This window comes from Mastigoproctus giganteus, chromosome 3 (genome assembly GCF_048544385.1).
Source record: "Mastigoproctus giganteus isolate SK-2022 chromosome 3, ASM4854438v1, whole genome shotgun sequence".
NCBI lineage: Eukaryota > Metazoa > Arthropoda > Arachnida > Uropygi > Thelyphonidae > Mastigoproctus > Mastigoproctus giganteus.
Genome location: NC_143577.1, coordinates 102,809,692 through 102,830,444, shown reverse-complemented (window position 1 = coordinate 102,830,444; position 20,753 = coordinate 102,809,692). Strand labels below are relative to the sequence as shown.

The 20,753-nt window shown below is 41.6% G+C and overlaps 1 protein-coding gene across 1 annotated transcript in view; it reads left to right on the top strand.

Annotated features, from left to right (window-relative positions):
* Positions 1-20,753, top strand: part of LOC150088194 (uncharacterized) — a 147,251-nt gene that overhangs the window by 9,424 nt on the left and 117,074 nt on the right. The window lies entirely within an intron of this gene.

Sequence of the window (20,753 nt, the reverse complement as noted above, 5' to 3'; positions counted from 1 at the left end):
AATTGTAAAACACAAAACTCTCAAGACTCAAAAGTATGAGTCTTGAGAGTTTTGTTGACACTTACATTACACTCAATGACATTTATGTATGTGGCCTGTTTGTAGCGGCTCCAAGACCCGGGTCCATGGAGCCATTTCCACAAATTGTCTCTGTCTTGAACTACAGAATCTGTGTAATCAGGGCCTGAAATGTGAGTAGTCAACACCTGAGCAACTGCTGCCTGATGCCCGTTCCAAGGCACGTGGAGTCGGGCATAATCTACTATCTGCGCCTCAGTATTGCGCTAAACCCGCATCCACTGGAGATAGTGCAATCCCATACTCAGGATGCCCAGTGCTGAGTACCAGCAGAAATAAAAAAAAAAAAAATTTTAAATAATAAATAAATAAAAATAAATAAATAAATAATAATAAATAAATAAATAAATAAAATTAATGAATAAATAAATAAATAAATAATATAAATTAATAATAATAATAATAAACACCAGTGGTTGACATCTCTGAACAACCTCAGAGATCAAAAGAATTCAAGTCCAGGATGACTGGTAGGTGACACAGGGAACAGCTTAGCAAGAGCTTGTTGAATTATCAAGTGTGATGAAGCATCTGCATTCTTCTGCTGAAGACGTCGTTGGTGAATATTTGAAGGGCTTGAAAGTTAGTCTCATTTTCAACTAAAGCTTTAAGATTGACTTCTGAGATGTTCTGAACCTTATTTTTAAGTGTTGACAGTTGTTCTTTGTATTTGGGACAGGGCAGTAGGATGGTTCCAGGATTCCTTTTCCCCACAGGAGCAATGAGGATTTGTCGCCAGTCCGAATTGTAACAGTTTCGCTTTAAGAGCACCATGTCCTGTTAGGAGGTAGGATGTGCTCATGGATGGGTAGAACCAATGACAATGCGGCTTATTCATGGTATGGTGACATCCGGGATAAAAAGTCTGGTGACCTCTCCTGTTGGACTTTCATCCCATCTAACCTTCCAAAGGGAAAGGAGTTTATTCCATACGTTTATTTTTTCCTGTTTGATATTTATAGCAGGATTGGTCTGTTCAAAGGAGTCAGGTTGGTAGGCCTTTTTTGTGTTTGTAGATGAATCCTCTATAAGCTATATATAGGTCCAAGTAAACGGCCCCTGATATGACTTGCAGTGGATTAGTTGAGGTTGTTCTTGGTGCTCGGTGTGTCACAAGCAGCATGGTTCTTTGCATGGAAAGGAGTGTGGCCCGAATTTTACTGTTAGTGACCCTATGGAACCAGATCCCAGCAGCATAGAAGGCTATTAGTATTAGTAATGGCCGCATGGTGCAAGAAAGCCTATGGCTTATGCTGCACCAGCCAAAAAACAAAAAAATCCGAACAAAACAATGATAAAAACAAAAAAAAAATAATAATAATAAATAAATAAATAATAATAATTAATAAAAAATTAAAAAAAAGGAAATTAAATCTATCATCCTGTGCCTTACCCGAAAGTACTATCCAGATGACCTTTGAATTTCCCCAAACTGTCAGCCTCTACCACCCGTGAAGGCAACTTATTCCAGTAATTTATAACTCGCTGGCTAAAATAAAACTTCCTGCAGTCCAATCTAAACATTTCCCCCCATAACTTGAATTTATGTCCCCTAGTTCTAGCATCATTTATAATCTTGAAAATTTCGTCCTCATTCATTTTACTGATTCCTCTCACAACCTTAAATACCTCAATCAAATCTCCTCCAAGGTGTCTAGTTTCCAAACTCTGCAAACCACATATTCGGAGTCTTTCTTCATAAGGACGCCCTTTTGCTTATCTCACCAGGCGAGTTACCCTTCTTTGCACCCTTTCAAGGAGCTCGATGTCTTTCTTTAGGTGCGGTCTCCATACTTGAACACAGTATTCCAAGTGTGGTCTAACATAAGCCTTATATAATGGGATTATCACGTCCCTATCTCTACTTGCAAAAGTTCGATAGATCATCGATAGGACACCATGGGCCTTCCTTGCAACCTGTTTACGATCCTCAGAGAATTTCATGTCTGACCATATCGTAACACCCAAGTCCCTTTCCTCCAGTACTGGGTTTAGTTGAACTCCACCAAGTGAATAAGTTATTTTGGGATTACTGTTTCCCAGGTGTAATACCTTACACTTTGTTGGATTAAAGCATAGCTGCCATTTTTCTGACCATTCCTGAAGTCTATCTAGGTCTCTCTGAAGAAGCTCAGCTTGACAGTGATCATTAACTACTCTACCAATTTTAATATCATCTGCAAATTTAGACATCACGCCCTCTATCCCTTCATCAATGTCGTTTATGAAAATTAAAAACAACAGTGGTCCTAATACTGATCCTTGGGGAACCCCACTTCTTACATCAACCCAATCTGAGGAATAGCCATTTATCACAACCCTCTGCCTCCTGCCCTGAAGCCATCCTTCTATTTCTATCCATCTAAGGATTTTCCCAGTGATTCCAACCTGTTCCAGCTTATAAAGCAACCGCTCATGTGGGACTGAGTCAAAAGCTTTGCTGAAATCTAAATGAACAATGTCGAAATTATTCCCTAAATCCAGCTCGGGAGTGACCCTTTCGAAATAGCGAACCAGATTTGTTAAACATGATTTTCCCTTTACAAAACCATGCCGAGTATCCTTGAGAATTTCAATTCGATCCAAATGATCCTGAATTCCACCCTTGATCATTGCCTCCATGATTTTCCCTACTACTGAAGTCAGACTGACAGGTCGATAATTTCCAACTTCACTTTTAGAGCTAATCTTATGTATGGGAGATACGTTTGCACTTTTCCAATCCAAGGGAATCTCCCCATAGTCTAGTAATGTTCGCATAATTAGCCTCAATGGTTCGATGCAATCGCTTGCCGCCTCCCTTAAGATTATAGGGTATATTCCATCAACTCCAGGAGCCTTACTGGTCTGTAGGCTCGAAAGTTTTTTCGTTAAATAATCTTGCGAAATTTCAATATCATTAATTACATATTTTTTAATTTCGCTCCCACAATTTCCCATTGCCACAAAAGGCTTTTCATTTGTAAATATCGATGCAAAATAACTGTTGAGTTCATCTGCAACGGCAGCTGGTGTATTTAATACTATCCCTTTTACCTTACGTAAAGGTCCGATCTGGTTTGTCCTGCTCTTCTTGGCATTTATATATGTGAAGAATTCTTTATCCCCCCCCCCTCTTTGTTCTGTTTGCTAGTGATTTCTCATAAACTGCCTTTGCCTGTCGAACCTTTTCTGTGGCTCTATTACACATCACCTTGCCGACCGGGCTAGCCGGGTGGGTAAAGTGCCTGCCTGGCAACCCAAAGGTCGCGGGTTCGATTCCCGCCTCGGGCTTGGATCAATGTACAGTAAACCCCCGCTCTTCGCGTATTCGCGATCGCCAATTTAATATAAAATGAAACCTAAAAAAATGTGAATTTTAAAGCGCCGTGAATATTTTCCGCCATAAAAACATGGGCGTGACTAAAATTATCTTTCCCGGTCAAAACAGCGCTCAGTGGGTGGGGGGAGAGGGGTGACAAAATCGCGAGCGTGGATGTTTCTCGCTAATCCTTGTGCAGTATGTATTATGCGTTTGTCATGGAAGGTTTCGTCGTTTGCTTTTAATTTATATGTTTATAAATTGAATAAATTTATCAATTTATAAATTGATATGCTTACAAAAAAGATAAATCTACCCTTTTTGCAGTGTAAAACAGACTTTTTCGAGTGTGTTAACGGAAGAAAGTGACTTTATTGTGGACAAGTTCTTTCTAACCCGTACAAAAATATGGCTACGAATAAAAAGAGAAATGTGAAAATATCAAAGAAGGTGATGACATTGGCGAATAAAATTGAGTTATTAGACAAACTTTCTAATGGTGAAAGTGTCTCCTCAGTGGCAAAACATTATAAAATCAATGAGTTAACGGTACGATCAATCAAGAAATCGGAAGAAAAAAATCTGCCGTAGTGTCCGTGAAAACGCGCTAATTGCTTCAAAAATTTGCTCTGTAACTCGTGATGTTAAATTAGAAAAAATGGAAAAAGCTTTAAATCTGTGGATAGAAGACCGAACTCAAAATAAAATTCCGTTAAGTTCACTCATCATTCGCGAAAAGGCAAAACTCCTTTATCAACACTTTAGCGAAACTGGTGATAGCACTGGCGGGATAAGTTTTTTTAGCTAGCAAAGGCGTTGGTTTGAAAGATTTGTTTGAAATTTCTAATAAATATTACATTTAATATTAAATTGTTTCTTATTTTCATTTCGATGCCATATGTTTGCATTTCACTATGTACTGTCTATGTACATAGTCATATTATGAAGGTACATATAATACATACGTAGACAAAATTTTAGACTAGTTTTTCTTATATATTTCATACTTTGGAACGGATCCTCTTTATTACTATGGGAGCCATAACTCAGTATTCGCGTTTTCGGGATTCGCGACATTTCTCAGGAACGTAACCCCCGCGAATAGCGGGGGTTTACTGTACTACAAAAACCTTGGGAGGTGCATTATGGCCACAGAAGCCTATGCGCCAACAACTACCAAAAAAAAAAAAAAACACATCACCTTGTAGCTGTTATAGGCTTCAGTACTTTTTATTGCTCTGTAACCTTTCCATGCCACCTTTTTCTGCTCAAGTAATGTGGCAACTTCACTATTCATCCAACTTGGAACCCTCCTCGTGGAGTATTTTTTTAATGGTATATACGCATTGAAGGCATCTGTGATTAATGTTTTAAAAGCGTTCCACAGTTCAAATGTATTCATTCTCTGTTGCATATCTACCCAGTTAATAGAGGCCATGTAGTATCTTAAGGCATCGTAATTTCCTTTTCTGAAATTAAAACCCATTCCTTTGCCTTTTACTTCTGCTACCTCTCTCGTCATCATCCACCGTAGAACTCCGTGATCACTTCCTGCTACTGGTTCCTCTACTGTCAGCCCTGTTATGTCATCTGATTCATGTGTGATGATGAGGTCTAGGATATTCTTTTCTCTAGTACTTTCCTTGACATGTTGATACAAATAACTGTCATCTAGTTGATTTAAAAATTTTGTTCCCCATGTCGAGTTTCCTTCCCATTTACTCCAATCAATTAGAGGCAAATTGAAATCACCCATAATAAGGCATTGACGCTTACTTGCCCATTCCATTTGCATGTAGAGGCTTTTGTCATAATCTTCACAATCACCTGGTCTGTAGATTACTCCTACTCGCATTATACCTTTGTTTCCAACTATCTCACACCATACAGACTCTATACTAGCATGTGAAATGTCTGAATCCGGGAAAGCTGTCGTCTCATTCAGGCTGCTTCTAATAAGAAGCATTACCCCACCACCCCTTCTATCCACCCGTTCTTTCCTAAATACATTATACAAGCCGTACTTAAACTCATCATGCCCAATTTCCAGGTGGCACCACGTCTCTGTACGCCCTATTATGTCCGCGTTACTTGTTTTAACCAGCAGTTCGAATTCGCCCATTTTATTGACGACACTTCTAACGTTACTGTATAAACAATTAAGATTTACTGTTCTTGTATATTTAACAATCCTAACACAACCCATGAAGTTTTTTAGGCTCTCTTCCCTGATATTAGCTACCCGCTCACGTGAAACGTTTCTGCCCCCAGAACATCTAGATAATACGTCCAGTTGGGGTAACAGATAAGAACTCTTAAGATATGTGCAAGAGTTATTTTGACTAATATTATCAGATAAACGCGTGTCAGTATTACCCACATCCCCCTAACTAGCAGTTTCCCTGAACCTTGAAAGTATCCTCAATAATACTGGCAAAAACTTTTGCACCACCTTTGTTTAAGTGTATCCCGTCTCTACAAAACAAATTCCTTCTACCTACAAGTGTAGGCCATGCTGATAGAAATTTCCTCCCTAAAGGCTTGCAGATTCCTTCAGGTCTTGAGTTAATCCACAAGGCTCTTAACATATAATCCCTCCAATCGTGTCGGCAGAATTGCAGACACATAGACATTATGGCCTAGCTCGCGACATTTCCTCAGCATGGTCCTGTATTTTTCCAACAAATCGTCAGATCGTGTACGTTTTATATCATTAGTCCCCAAATTGGCAAGAACACAGCTTTATAGTAGATAGATAGGGTTCTTTTGGTGAGTCCCCAGTCCAAACGGGAGATCCCGATGATGGCTGCAGTGAAGGCTTTGGTTTTGTTTGCTAAACTGTTCACGTGTGGTTGAAAACTGAGCCTGTCTCCCAATATTATGCCAAGGTGTTTTGTTTGGGCCACATATGGAATTTCCTTCCCGTGAATGAGCGCTTTAGGGTGTCTGTGGTAATCCAACCTCTTTTTGAAGATCATTAGCTTTGTTTTTGTGTTTGATATTTTTAATTTATTTGTGAGGATCCAGCTTACCAGGTCATCCAGGACAATTTTTGCTCAGTCCTCAGGGTTCTCCTGGATCTTCCTGCAATGCAAATAACCAAATTGACGCAGTTGTCAGAGCTTCTGGTGAGCTACTGGTCAAGTATGGAGTTCCAAAGAAGTGGTCCTAGCACTGACCCCTGTGGACAACCTCTGTTTATAAATTTTGAATATGACAGGTGTTTGGCAGTGACCTGAATTGATCTGTTACTGAAGTAGGATCTTATGACTGTAAAGATATTGATTGCAGTTTTCCAGTTTAAGGGACCTGAGGAAACTCTCCCAGCAAAGGGTATCAAAGGCACCTTCCAAATCCACATAGATGGCCATCTCATAGATGCTGTGGAATGTGTACAATGTTTTACACGGGCTGCAATAGCATCTTCCACGGAAGATCCTTTCTTGAAGCCAGGGCCGTGCCGTGCTATGATACAGAGAGGTGGCCGCATCAGACGGCACCGTAAGGGGGTGGCATAAGCAGCGAAATCAAAATACGGGAAATCAAAATAGGGGCGGCATTTCGAAGACTTGCATCATACTGAGAAAATCTACCGCATGGCCCTGCTTGAAGCCATACTGCGAGTTGGATAAAAGGTTTTGTGAGTTTAGGATAGTTTGGATTCTGGGACCAATCATTCTTTCAAATAGACACAGCATGGTTTTGTTAAGGGGAAGTCTTGCCTGACCAACTTGATTGGATACTATGATGCAGTCACAAAAGAACTGGATGCAGGGAATAACTTTGATATTATATACTTGGATCTTAGAAAGGCTTTTGATACTGTTGCACATGGAAGACTGCTACACAAATTGGAGCAGTGTGACATTGGAGGCAAATTGCTGCTATGGATAAAGGAGTGGTTGAGGGGAAGAAGACAGAGAGTGGTAATCAATTGACACTGCTCATCATGGACTAATGTTATTAGTGGAGTCCCTCAGGGCTCAGTGTTGGGTCCATTATTGTTTTCTGTATTTATAAATGATATTGATGATGGTATATCAAGCTTAATGTCCAAGTTTGCAGACGATACAAAGGTTGGCAGGGTTGTCAAGGACACTACTGACACTATGCTGCTGCAACAGGATCTAGAAATGTTGAGCAGATGGGCTGAGAGGTGGCAAATGAAGTTTAACATTGACAAATGTAAAGTACTACACATGGGAAACAGCAACCCCAGAGCAACGTATCAACTCTGTGGTACTACACTGACAGTGGTAGAGAATGAAAGGGACTTTGGGGTGGTTGTGCAGGCAGATATGAAGTTCTCTGAGCAGTGCAGACGGGCTGCAAGAGTAGCTCATGGAGTATTGTCAATGATATACAGGAATTTTTCCAGCAGGGATAAGGAGGTGATTATTCCATTGTATAAGGCAATGGTCAGGCCACACCTAGAGTACTGGATACAGGTCTGGAGGCCTCATTTCAAGAAGGATGTAGAGATGCTGGAACGAGTACAGAAGGGCAACAAGATTAGTGAATGGAACAAAGGGGTGCTCTTACGAAGAAAGGCTTAAGTTTTGCAAATTACAGTGTCTGGAGACTAGGCACCAGCGAGGTGATCTGATAGAGGTGTATAAAGCCTTGAATGGTTTAAGCATGCTCAATGCTGATGGGATTCTTCCTCTCGCTCAGAAAAATCACCTGAGAGGGCATAAATTCAAATTGAGGAAAGACAGATGTAGGATAGACGTGCGGAAATTTGCCTTTAGCCAGCGGGTGGTTGGTTGGTGGAACAGACTGCCATCCCTTGTGGTGGAGGTTGATAGCCTAAATAAGTTTAAGGCTCAGCTGGACAGTATTTTGAACGAACAGAGGGGTGAAGTGGAAGTGGGTTTTTTTTTTTTTTTTTTTTTGGCGATGCTGCATAAGCTTGCTTTCTTGCATCAAATGCCTCTGCTAATGCTAATAGCTTTCCCAGGTTTGCTAACAGAGAGATTGGGCGGTACGCTCTTGGGTCGGTATTAGGTTTTCCCGGTTTTTGAATAATTCTAAGCAATGCCTGCTTCCAGTGTTTAGGTATATATGTATGTATGTGTTTTACGTAAGGGCTGCTCCTAGAACAAAGTTCATCTCTGCTTCGTTCCACTGTTCATTTTTACAAACTGTGTTAAAATTAGGTCAAATGTGCGTGTAGTGAGGGAAAAAAATAAAAATAAATAAATCAATAGAGGTGAAAGGGGAAAAAAATAGAGGAGGAAAAAAAAGAAAAGATTGTCATCCTGCGCAAGGAATTTTCATACCCACTCGTGAGAAAGTGATAGGATAGAGAAAAAAATTTTTGTTAGTGAGCTTATGTGTGTTCTGTAGTGTAATGTTGTGTTTTGACCTTTTGGCTGCCTGGAAGTGCAATCACCAGGACAGCTGCTTCCAGGTCCTTGTCCCTAGCCGCAGGAAAGCAAGGCCTCCCCCTACAACTAGCTCGCCCTCCTGCCTGAAGGAAGAATTCTCCAGGAAGGAATTACTTACTGGGTAAAAGGGGAAAAAGGGGATAGGATGAGAGAGGAAGGGATCTCTCAGCCAGAGGGGTCTCACACCAGGGTGTAGTGTGAGGGGGGAAAAAGAGAAATGAGAATGTGGCTATCCAGAACTGGGAAGGCCCAGTTCATGGCAGAGCACGAAAAAAAAAAGTGTTTTGTATGGCAAAAGGGCCATAACAGTGACACAATCTGCTGAAACTACTTCTGCTTTACTGATTGGTGTCTTCTTGGTTATTGATATTCGCTTCAAGGGATGCTTCAAGGGTTTGTGGAGTTAGAAGTAGTTGTCCAAGTGTATCCGGGGTGAGGTTGGGAAACCCTCTAAATAGCTGTTCTCTATGATCACAATATTCTGGGTATGTGAAGATTATATGCTGCAGAAACATTGATCCGTGTTAAATAAACCAAGTTGGTGAAGTTTTGCGTTTATTGTTCCGTGTCCTGTCACTAAAAATGAGTCTTCAAGGGACAGTGAAAACCAAGAGTTCATTGTTCTGGTTGTTGTGAATTTCACATTAGGGAGGAACCTTCGCATCACAACTCCTGTCGTTGACGCATCCCATCGCTCTTGTCGCCTCTTGATTGGCTCTCTGCAGCAGCGAGTCCTTTCTTTCTTGGTGTCAGCGTCCAATTCGATAGTTATCTCTAGCATTGTGGTAGGGATTCTCTTCTTAATTTGGTAGCAAAGTCCTCGAAAAATGAGGTACAGGTCAAGGGTTAGTGCCCCTAAAATTACTTGTACGGCTGCGGTAGAAACAGTTCTGCAGATGCGGAATGGATCTTTGTATTGAATTTAGTTTCTCTCTGGTTTTGACATTATATGTTTTGCAGGCCCTGGCTGCAAAGGTAACAATGTGGAGAAAAACTGCTTTATAATGGAATATTTTTCGTCTGGATAGTCACCAGTCGTTTCAAGAAATGCTGACTATGGAAGCCGAAAAGTGTTTGATTTTTGCAGATAGGTGTTGAAGATGTTGGAGGAATGAGAGCTTATGGTCGATAATGACTCAAAGGACTCTGGTCTGTGTTACAAACGGCAGCTGGACCCCGGCAATTTTGATCTGCGGGCCTTCTGAGGTCGAGGCTCGACTTAAAAATCATATTTGTTTTCAAGGGATCAAGATCTGGAGTTTGTTCTTCTTTGTCCAATCTGTTAGGTTATCAAGGATTCTCTGTGCATTTACCTCCAGCTTGGCCCTGGATTGCCCAACAACCACCAGTGCTTACGTATGTGGTAGACTCCAGAGTGCCTGGCACATGGATGACTGGACCCAGGGTATCCCATCAGAACATCGCCCAAAGCCTGACACCGCCGCCACCGGCTTGTTTTCGTCCCACGGTGCATCCAGGCGCTATCACTTCCCCAGGTAAACGATGCACACGTACGTGGCCGTCCACATGGTGCAACAGGAAACGTGATTCATCGGACCAAACGACCTTCTTCCAATCACTCAAGGTTCAATTTCGATGCTCGCGTGCCAATTGTAGGTGCTGTCGCCGGTGAACCGTGGTAAGCATGGGCACTTGGATCAGGATTCGATGTACTGTGTATTGTGACACATTACTCCGTTCACCAGCATTTCCGTTACCGTTAGTTTCGCCACAGTCGCCCTTCTGTTGCCATGTATCATCCGGGAGAGCCTTAGCTCACCTCGATGAGCTGTGGTCGTCCAACACCTCGGCGGTGGTTCGTGTGTTTCCCTCTTCGGGCCACTTTCGATAGGTACTAATTAAACTCGTTTAAGCCCGCTGCATTTCACATTTGAAGACCTAGTGTAACACTGATTAACGGAGCTCAGTATCAGGTGTTTTTTATACCGTGTCCTAACCCGCGCCATAGTTCACCTGCAGTTGCTTCGATTTGCTTAACGACTCGCTGTCATAATGTTTTGGCTCATCGGTGTATTTCCTCTGTCATGCTCTTCCACATTAGTTACAGCTTGTTGATTATTCGTATCCGATACTTCTATTTAATTAGTCCTATGGCGTCTTCTAATTTCCAGTCTTGCTTCTTTTTCTTTAATGTTTGCTGTCCGTCTTCGTAGCCGTACAAGTCTCGTTTCGGTCTCTTAGTCTATTAGATCTCTCCTCCAATGTTTCATTAGCATTTCTTCTACATTTTCTCAAAGTTCTTATACACTGTTCAGCCATTTTTACACATCTTAAAAGTTTAAACGGATTATTAAAATTGAAGAGAGATAAAATAAAATAATCAAATTCGTTTAAGCCCGCTGCATTTCCCATCTGAAGAACTAGAGTAACACTGAAACATCGATAACTTTCAGCCATAAATAGCCTTTCTTCAGTAGAAAAACGTTAATAAACAAAAACGAAAATTAATAAGGAATGCCCGGTATGTTGGTTATGCAAGGTAAATGCATGAACGGGTGCTGGCAACAATTAGGTCATTGCAGAAAGGATTGCAAGCCCTTTTATTGAAGGTTGCCTTAGCAAAATCCTGAAGGGCGCGGTAACTCGTGGCATTTGATACAAAATTAGGTTCCAATCCTGATGAAAAGTTGGGAATTGCATTCTGCAGAATTACTCGAAATTCATTGTATGAGGGACACGTGCTGCCAATCTTCCATACCGCTACAAATGACAGAGTTCCGTAGGAGACAAGCGAAATTTAAACATTTTGTTATTTAATGATCCATGTCCTGATATCAAATAGGAGGTAAACAAGTCAAGGCTAAACCAGACGGTAGATTTTTTATCCATAAGAAAGTCATCTTCAGGAAAAAACTTGTGTTACACTGCCCAGTGTTCTGCCATCCCACCTACTCTGGCACAAATCGATCAACTCTTGCCAAATTCCTTGTCGTTCAGTTTTAACATCGACTTGAGTGTAAATAGAAATACCAAGGATCTGAGGTTTCAAGCGATTACATAAATCTCTGAAAATTACGTAGAGATCGAGTGGTAACGTCCCAGCTAAAACCTGCAAAGCAGGTGTTGAAACTGTTCGACAAATCTTCAAAATACAAAGTAACATTGTACGCTGGATTGACATCAATTTTGATTAAAATTGTACAGTCCGCACCCTATGGAACCAAGCGCCAGCAGCATAGGCAACCATAGGGAGAAACACAGAGTTATAGTAGATTCTTAAACATCTTCTAGAAAGACCCCACTCAGTTCTAGAAACTCTAACAAGAGCGCCGGTGAAATTTCTGATCTTAATTCGCAGATTGGATAAATGAGGGAGAAATTTTAACTTGCTGTCAATAGTTATTCCCAAAAGTTTAATTTCCGTTATTATAGGTATTTGTGTATTGTTTATTATAACTCTTGGTGGTCGACGAACGTCCAATTTAGAGCCAATGATCATAATTTTTGTCTTTGTAGAACTAATTTTTAACTTATTTTCAACTGTCCATTGTTGAAGATCAGATAGAATTTTCTCAGCGGATATTTCAATAGAAGATCTTGAATTGCCACCAACAAGGACTGTCAAATCACCGCATATGCCATGATCTTCACGTTGTCAAAGTTTCGAGTAATCCAACTTTGCAGAACAAAGTTCCAGAAAAGTGGTCCCAAAATGGAGCCTTGAGGACTCCCTCGAAAGACCTGACGCAAAATTTGTCTCCACTTAGATCTGGCGGTGATAAATCTGTTAGAGAAATAGCTCTTAATTAGAAGATAAAGTTGCTGGAACATTCGGCATGACGTAAACATTCGAGGGCACTTTCCCACCAAAGGGGCTGCGTGGGTAGCACAGTGGTATCGTCACCGTCCTCCCCACACCGGGTGGAAAAGGCCTGGGTTCGAATCCAGTCGATGACGCGAGGAACTTTAATGGGCTTTTTTCACTCCGTGGCTGAGTTAGTCGGTCTCAGGCGTAGATAGCAAAGTTTTTTTCCCCAGTAACTGGGGTTTTTTCGTCCAGCAAAACAGGCAAATCGACCATAGAACATACGCAATTTACAGACACAAATATGGGTTAATGTATTTAATTACGGACAACCCTACAATAATAATAATAATAATAATTTCCCACCAAAGGGAATCAAAAGCACCCTCGAAGTCAATAAAGATAGCAATAAAGATATTTGAAACTGGAGTGTTCAACAGAAGAAATGAAGTCAACAAGGACGTCCTCGCAGGACCTTCCAGGAGTGAATCCGTATTAATTAGGCGCAATTAGTCCCCGTTCCAATAATAAGTTGTTTAATCGCAAACGTTCTAATAGCCGATAAGACCTCGGTTCCTGAGGGGGGGGGGGGCTTGTCTGGTTTCCTAATCAGCTTGATAAGGGCAGTCTTCCACAGATCCGGGAGTGTCCCAGCATCTAAACATTTATTGAAAAGTTGTAGAAGTATACTGGACTTAATCTTGGCGAGCCGTACAATAAAGGTACTCTCCAGCATGTCCATCCCTGGGAATTTCTTAACTTTTACTTGTTTGACCGCTGTGTCCAACTCGATGGCACTAAAAGCCTCAGTCTTAATTGAAGAAACATATAGAGAATTGGCAGAACGAATATTAGTGTGAAAATCAGAATCGGAGCACACATTGTCCTGTAGAAAAAGATTATCTAGAATAATGTTTACAGAATCCGTCCACTTAGTGGTCTCCAGACCATTGTATACAATCGATCCATACACTTCTTGTGTAGATAATTTATTTCTTACAATTTTATAAAGTAGCCCCCACGGGTCTGCATTACCAGAGTTGTACACAAATTCTGTCCAAGTTTCCTTCTTTCTGGTAGCATTTGCCTTCGCATAACGTTTCTTGAGATCAACGTAACAATTATAAAAGATGCGAACATCAGCCTGAGACAAATGACGATTTCGCTGATAGGTGCGTCGAGCGTGGTGGACCTGTTTCCGAAGCGAAGATAATTCTGACGACCACCAGGAACAAGTTCTGGAATTGATATGTTTTTTCCTTGATGATTTATATGATGCATTAATCAAAATTTTTTGAATCTGTGTCGCAGCTTCAGACACAGACATGGCGTCAAAATGAGAGTTAGTCAGTTTGGAGAAATCAGCATTTACAGAGTATTCAAATATGTCCCAATTAATATTATTAATTGAGAAGCGAACGTACTCAGGCACACAGATACTCGAATCTGAGGGACGAGAAGGTATGGAGACCGAGAAAGAAATTTCCCGATGGTCACTAGTTGTCCAGTTAGACTGTGCAGTCCAATCGTTGATAGCTAGATTACAGAAGGAATTTGAAAAAGTGATATCAATGTTTGATTCGCCGGAGAAGCTGGAGAACGTAGTGAACTGTTGAGGTCTGTTAAAAATCTTCATATTATTATTAATAATAAATTCTTCCAGTAACTGTCCTCGAGCATCAAAGCGTGCACTAAACCAAAACGTAGACTTGGCGTTTACATCCGCTGAAATAAGGACATTATAAGGACCCAGAAAATTCAACGTGGATTCTAAATAATTTAATGAATTATTTAAGTCTTCAGATGGAGGGCATTATATTGAGATGACATAAAAGGTCATGGTAGAATATGTGACAAGGATACAAGTTGCAGTTTGGTGACAGAGACCATTAATGACATTTACATCAATTTTGTCGTTTAATACAACAATGCAAGTCTTCGGTTGCTGGTGAGCAGGTTGGATTATTCGGATGGAAAGAGAATAACCTGTGATCTTTGAACAATCTCCCATTCGCCCTTTAGCAAAATATGGCTCTTGAATAGTGATGATGTCGATTGAGTTTTGTTCTGCTGTTAATCTAATCTCTTCCGAAACAGCTCGAGAATGATGCCCGTTGATCTGCATAAGTTTCAGATTAATAGACTGAACACTAGGCAAGTTCGTACTATTAACATCACCAGCAGGGGAATTATTTACACTATATACACTGGAATTGGGTGTGTTACTCATCAGCAATCCTCAGTCGTGCTGTTTCCAAGGCCTTTTTGTAGACAGGACAGTTGCTATCTCTCACCGAATGGTGAAAGTCACGTTTTCCTCTCTTACAATTTATACATGATGGCTCTTCGTTTTGATTAGGACACTCATTAAACACATGACCACCATGCGCACAATGACTGCAAGACGGGGACTCGTGCGGGCAGTACTGAGCGGTGTGAGCATATCCCAAGCAATGAAAGCATTTCGTCACAACAGTATAAGGTCTGTGTCTATGAGAACTCCAGGCAAGAAATATGCGCTCCAGAGTAATTATGTGTTTGTAAATCTTGGGAGAAAAACTAACAGCCCAGTTTACAGATAAATTTGACCTTGCTTTAGTTGAGAAGCGAAATAAAATGTTCCGTTCTTAACCTCCTCAAATGTAAAATCCGAATCGCCAAGATTTTTGTTATATAAATTTTCAAGTATCTCGTCACGTGTCAGTTCCTTTGGGACATCATAAATCAGTACAGTGGGGTTTCCCTTTCGAGGAACACCTGAGTTGATACTTGCAGATGTAAAAGACTCCGAGGAGGACAAACATTCCAGATCTGTTTTAGAGGCCGTTTCCAGCAAGACTCCTTTGTTCCTCACTAGACTAAGAGACTTGATCTTAACATTTTTTAAATCCGATTTAAGAGTTTTAGCCACCAATGTCTTAACGTTAGCAATTGACTTACAATCACTGTTTTCAGAAGTTCTAAGAATTAAGACATTGTCAGGTTTCACTTTAGGAATATTTGCAGCGGAACGGGCAGCATCAGCAAAGGTCCTAACAATAGAAGTGTCAGTAGCAGTGTCTTCCTGCAAAGTTGAATCATCCGTGACAATCGGGGCAGGGGGCACATCATGTCTTAATGTAGGTTTGTCTGTAGAGGAACTGTCACTAACCGATTGTTTGGCCAAACAAGCCATATTTGTTGTTATACCGGAAAATGTATTTATAACTCTTTCCAAAAGATTGGTACGTGTATTTATTTCTATGTTTAGGGCCTTTATCTTTTCGTTCTCTACAAGGAGATAAGTCGCAACAGTCTCCAAATTGAGCCATTTATCAATTATAGTGTTACCTGATTGCTTGGTAATCTTGTTTCCTTCATAAATAAGGAAAATAGAGAGATCCCGTCTCATTTTTGCAATTCTGTCGTATAAAATAAGAGCATTCTGTCCCGGATCGCATTCCTGAGGATTTGTTGAATTATTTTTCTCCTCTGCGCCTGCAGTTCCAAGTTTATTACTCGAAGACAGATCCATCTGACGTTCTTCGTCAAGAGTTGATTGTGAAAGAGAATCAATAGCAACGTTTGAACATGAGCTTTCCTGAGAGGCAATAGTTGGTTCTGGTGATTGAGTCAATGGCACTTGAGGGGTCAGAGGTGTTGAGATCTCACCAAAAGATGGCAACAGAGAAAAGATATCAGCTGCAGAAGGTTGTTTATCATCTATGTTAACTGAAATCAGAAATATATGTGTAGTGAAAATTTAATATATAAAAGTGATGACACAGACAAAAGAAGAGTTTAACTTGAAACCTCTTCAGTCTTTGCGGAGTCCAGGAGAACAGACTCTTCAGGTCAGATTTTTGCAGTCTGGTAGATCTGGGCGGAAAATGGATGTGCTTTACAGATCTTTATGCAAATGGTGAAAATTTGCGACGCATGCGTGCTATTGAAACAAGCACTGCTAGCACTGGGTAAGTGTAAGAAGGAAGTAAACATCGGAGGCACAAAACGGTGAAACTGGTAGCTCCGATGCGACGCCCGTCCAAGTTCACTGAAGGGGGGAAACAGCCCCAGTCAAATTAGCGAGGATAGAGACTGTGGTGGTCAGGCAAAGGAGTGGCCACCTCCGTAAAGCTTCGGCTATGGCGCTTAAGCCGGGTGACCATAGCGGTGAGAAGAAAATGGAAGAAACTCGAAAGAGAACTCTAATAACAAAAAAATGCTCACCAACAGAATCCTCAAGTTGTAATTATCCATTTGGTAACAAACTCCACTTTTAACACGAAATAAATCCATAGTTCTGACACGATAATACAGAAGCTAAAAATAACGTGACCACTATGCTACCAGAAGGGAAGCTCAACCTGCATGGCTTGGATGGGAAGCGATATGTCAGAAGACGAAAATCGGAGACATACAATCCTGACTGCATAACACCGAATGTGAAGTTCCCCGCTGGTCAGATGGTCTGGGGATGCATGACAAGCAAATGGGTAGGACGAATTAAGTTTATTAACGGAACGGTGAATGTAGAAACCTACACTGCTCTCTTGGAGGAGTGCCTGAAACCCGTTATTAGGAATCACTACACAGCAGTGGTGTACCTAGGAGAGGGCGGAGGGGGCGTTGCGCCCCGGGCCTCACTTTTTTGGGGGCCGCACTTTTCACGTGAGACAATTTTATTTTTCGATGATTCTTTTATTTATGTTAACTTAGTAATTTTTATTACTTAATTAACAGAAAAGCAAGAAAAATAACATTTTTGAATGTTGGAACCAGAGGAGGAAGAGCAAGAAGAAATACAACCCAGAGTAGCTGAAGTGGGAGAGAGGCGAAATCATCATATCCAGAATAGAAGACGAGTGGAAGAAGGCCCTAACAGAATTCGAAGGAAGGGCCCCACAACAACCCACGTGATACCTAAGCAGAGGCCAAATAAAATCCTGTGGAGAGTAACAGACCACCTCAAGAGGCAAATAATGCACATTACCTTGACAATAATGGTGCAACGCTGGAGGCTATCCACACAGCCGTGTACTCTGCTGCCATAGCAGCTACTAGGATTAATTGAAAAGAAACGAAAGACCAGCAGCAGAAGAACCGAAAACAGAAGGAACCTCCAGCTTGGGAAAGTAGACTTCAGCAGAAGATAGAAGAATTAAAAGTCAAGATAGGTCAGTTGACCCAGTACCAACAGGGTAATAGAAGTAAGAAATTGATTGGAAAGATGAAGAGCATCCTCAAGAGAGACAGCATCCACAGCAAACATGAGACCAGAAATCAGAGAATTGGAGACTACTTGGACACACTGAAGCAGAATCTCCTTTCACTCAGCAAGAGACTACACCGATACAAAGAGAGCTCCCAGAGGTAAATAACCGAATCTTCGATGAGGACCAAACAGCCTTATACAGGAAACTGGGTGGAGATGAGAAAGCAGGAAATGGACCACCCGAGAAGAAGATGATCGAGGAGTTCTGGGGAAATATCTGCAGCAGTGAATTAAGACATAACAGCAGCACACACTGGATAAAAGTAGAATGTAAGAAAACCAAGGACATACAAGAGATAAGAGAGTGTGAGATTCGAGAAGAACAAGTAAAACAGTCGATCAGGAACACCCACAACTGACGAACCCCAAGAATTGATAACATCCACAACTACTGGTACAAGAAGCTTACCTGCACACACAAGCACCTAGCAGAGCAGTTCACTTGAATGATAAGGCACCCGGAGACAATCCCGAAGTTTCTCACTGAAGGAGTCACATATCTGAAGCCGGCGAAATACAAGCCAATCACCGGCCTCCCAACGATGTACAAGCTCCTGACCAAGTGCATAACCAAGAAGATATCAGACCACTTAGAGAGTCAGAACATAATGGCCGAACAGCAGAAAGGATGCAAGCGGAGGAGCAAAGGATGCAAGGGGCAATTAACGATAGATGCTGCAGTTATGGAGAAGCCTACAAGAAGCACCACAACCTATACACGGCCTACATCGATTACCGCAAGGCGTTCGACTCCATACCTCATAGCTGGTTAATAGAACCCTGAAGATCTACAAGGTCAATCCGATAGTGACAAACTTTCTAGGAGCAACAATGGCGAAATGGAGTACCACCATTAAAGTCGAGAACATCACAACCAGGCCAATCCCCATTAGAAGAGGAATCTTTCAGGGAGATGTTCTGAGCCCACTGTGGTTCTGTCTAGCACTCAACCTGCTATCAGAGAAGGAAGAAAAAACCTGTACACCCTCACCCACCTGATGTACATGGATGACATCAAGCTCTACATGGAAACCGAGAAGCAACTCCAGCAACTACTCCGGATCACCGAAGAATTCAGCAAGGACATCAGGATGGAATTTGGTCTAGACAAATGCAAGACGCGCACACTGCACCAGGGAAAATCAGTTTACCGAAACTACAAGCTGCTGACTGGTAAAGAGATCGAAGCTATGACAGAAGGAGACAAAAACCTAGAGATGTTGGAGGCTCAGCAGTTAGAGCACTTGAAATCAAGAAGTGCCTGACCGAAATCATCAGAGACTCAGAAGGCTGCTGAAAGCAAAATTGGAGAAGGGAACAGAGTTAAAGCCCTAAACACCTATGCAGCTCCAGTACTAACATACACCTTCGGGGTCATAGATTAGACTAACGCCGAGCTAGAAGACAGCATGCGAAAGACAAGGACAATGATGATCAAGAGCCACCAACACAACCCGAAGTCAGCAGTGGAGAGACTAAGACCTGATAGAGCAACAGATAACAGCGATAGTTAACTTGAAGGATTACTTCCAGAACAACACAGCACCACTCCACTAGGCCATAAGGAAGATAGATAAGTGGTATGCTCCACTCAACCTAAGCGAGGAACCCCCTTCCACCCGGACGGCACAAGAAACGAAGTCAGAAAGATGGGCAAAGAGGACACTCCATGGCAGACACTACAATGACCTGCATCAAGATCACATCGATAACATTGCTTTCAATGCATGTCTCACAAGCGGGACGCTCTTCCCTGAGACTGAAGGATTCATGCTGGCCATCCAAGACCAGGTAATCAACACCATAAACTATAGAAAATACATCGCAAAGGAGCCCAGAATGTCAGATGACACATGTCGGCGATGCCACTTGGCCTCAGAAACGATCCAAGACATCACTGCGGGGTGCAAGGTGATCACCCAGACTGAGTACACTCATAGACACGTTAGCCAGGTAGACACGACCAGGTAGCCATCAGAAGCTAGCAAGGAAATACCAGTTGACCAAAGAAAGTGTACCATACTACAAATACGAACCCTCAGGCAGTACTAGAGACCCGTATCCACAAGCTTTACTGGGACTGCACCATAATAACGGATTGGACCATCCCGCAGAACAGACTGAACATAACCCTTGTGGACAAGATGGAAAAGGCTACCTACCTGATTGATATAGCGGTGCCCAACACTAGCAATGACCAGAAAACCCATGAGGAAAAAATTAGGAAGTACACGAACCTGAGACATGAGGTCAAGGAGATATGGTATATGCAAGAAGTATCGACCATCCCGATCATCGTGTCAACCACCGGTATGGTGCCAAAGACTCTACATAGCAGCCTAGCAGCAATAGGTCTCCCAGAGAACACCTTCAAGGAACTCCAGAAAGTCGCAATCCTGAACATCTGTAGGATAGATTTCGTCGACCAACAGTAACACCAGATATTACAACCACCCTGTGTACTTGGTAGCAGCACCCGTTACGGAGTAAAATCCCCCAATCAGGGAGAAATAATATAAGAGCAACAATAATAATAATAATGTGTGCTGTGTTTATCTAACATGACCACGCAGTACCATTCTTGATTTTCATATATAACGCATTTATTTAAATAAACTAAATGCAACAAGGCATAGAATCTTAAAATGTTATGCCTTGTTGCATTTAGTTTATTTAAATTTATTCTCGGTGGATGCCACCACCTAAACGGACCGTTTCAAAGCAAGTTGGCTTTTCATCGGTGGGTGCCTTTCACACTACGATCGTAGTTTTATAATATCGGTATAGATACACCATAGACAACTCTTTAATAAAACTACGATCGTAGTGTGAAAGGCACCCACCGATGAAAAGCCAACTTGCTTTGAAACGGTCCGTTTAGGTGGTGGCATCCACCGAGAATAAATAACAATAGTCTTTTCTATTAGTAAAGCGTTACTTCTTCGGGGTAGTGCAATACCTGGT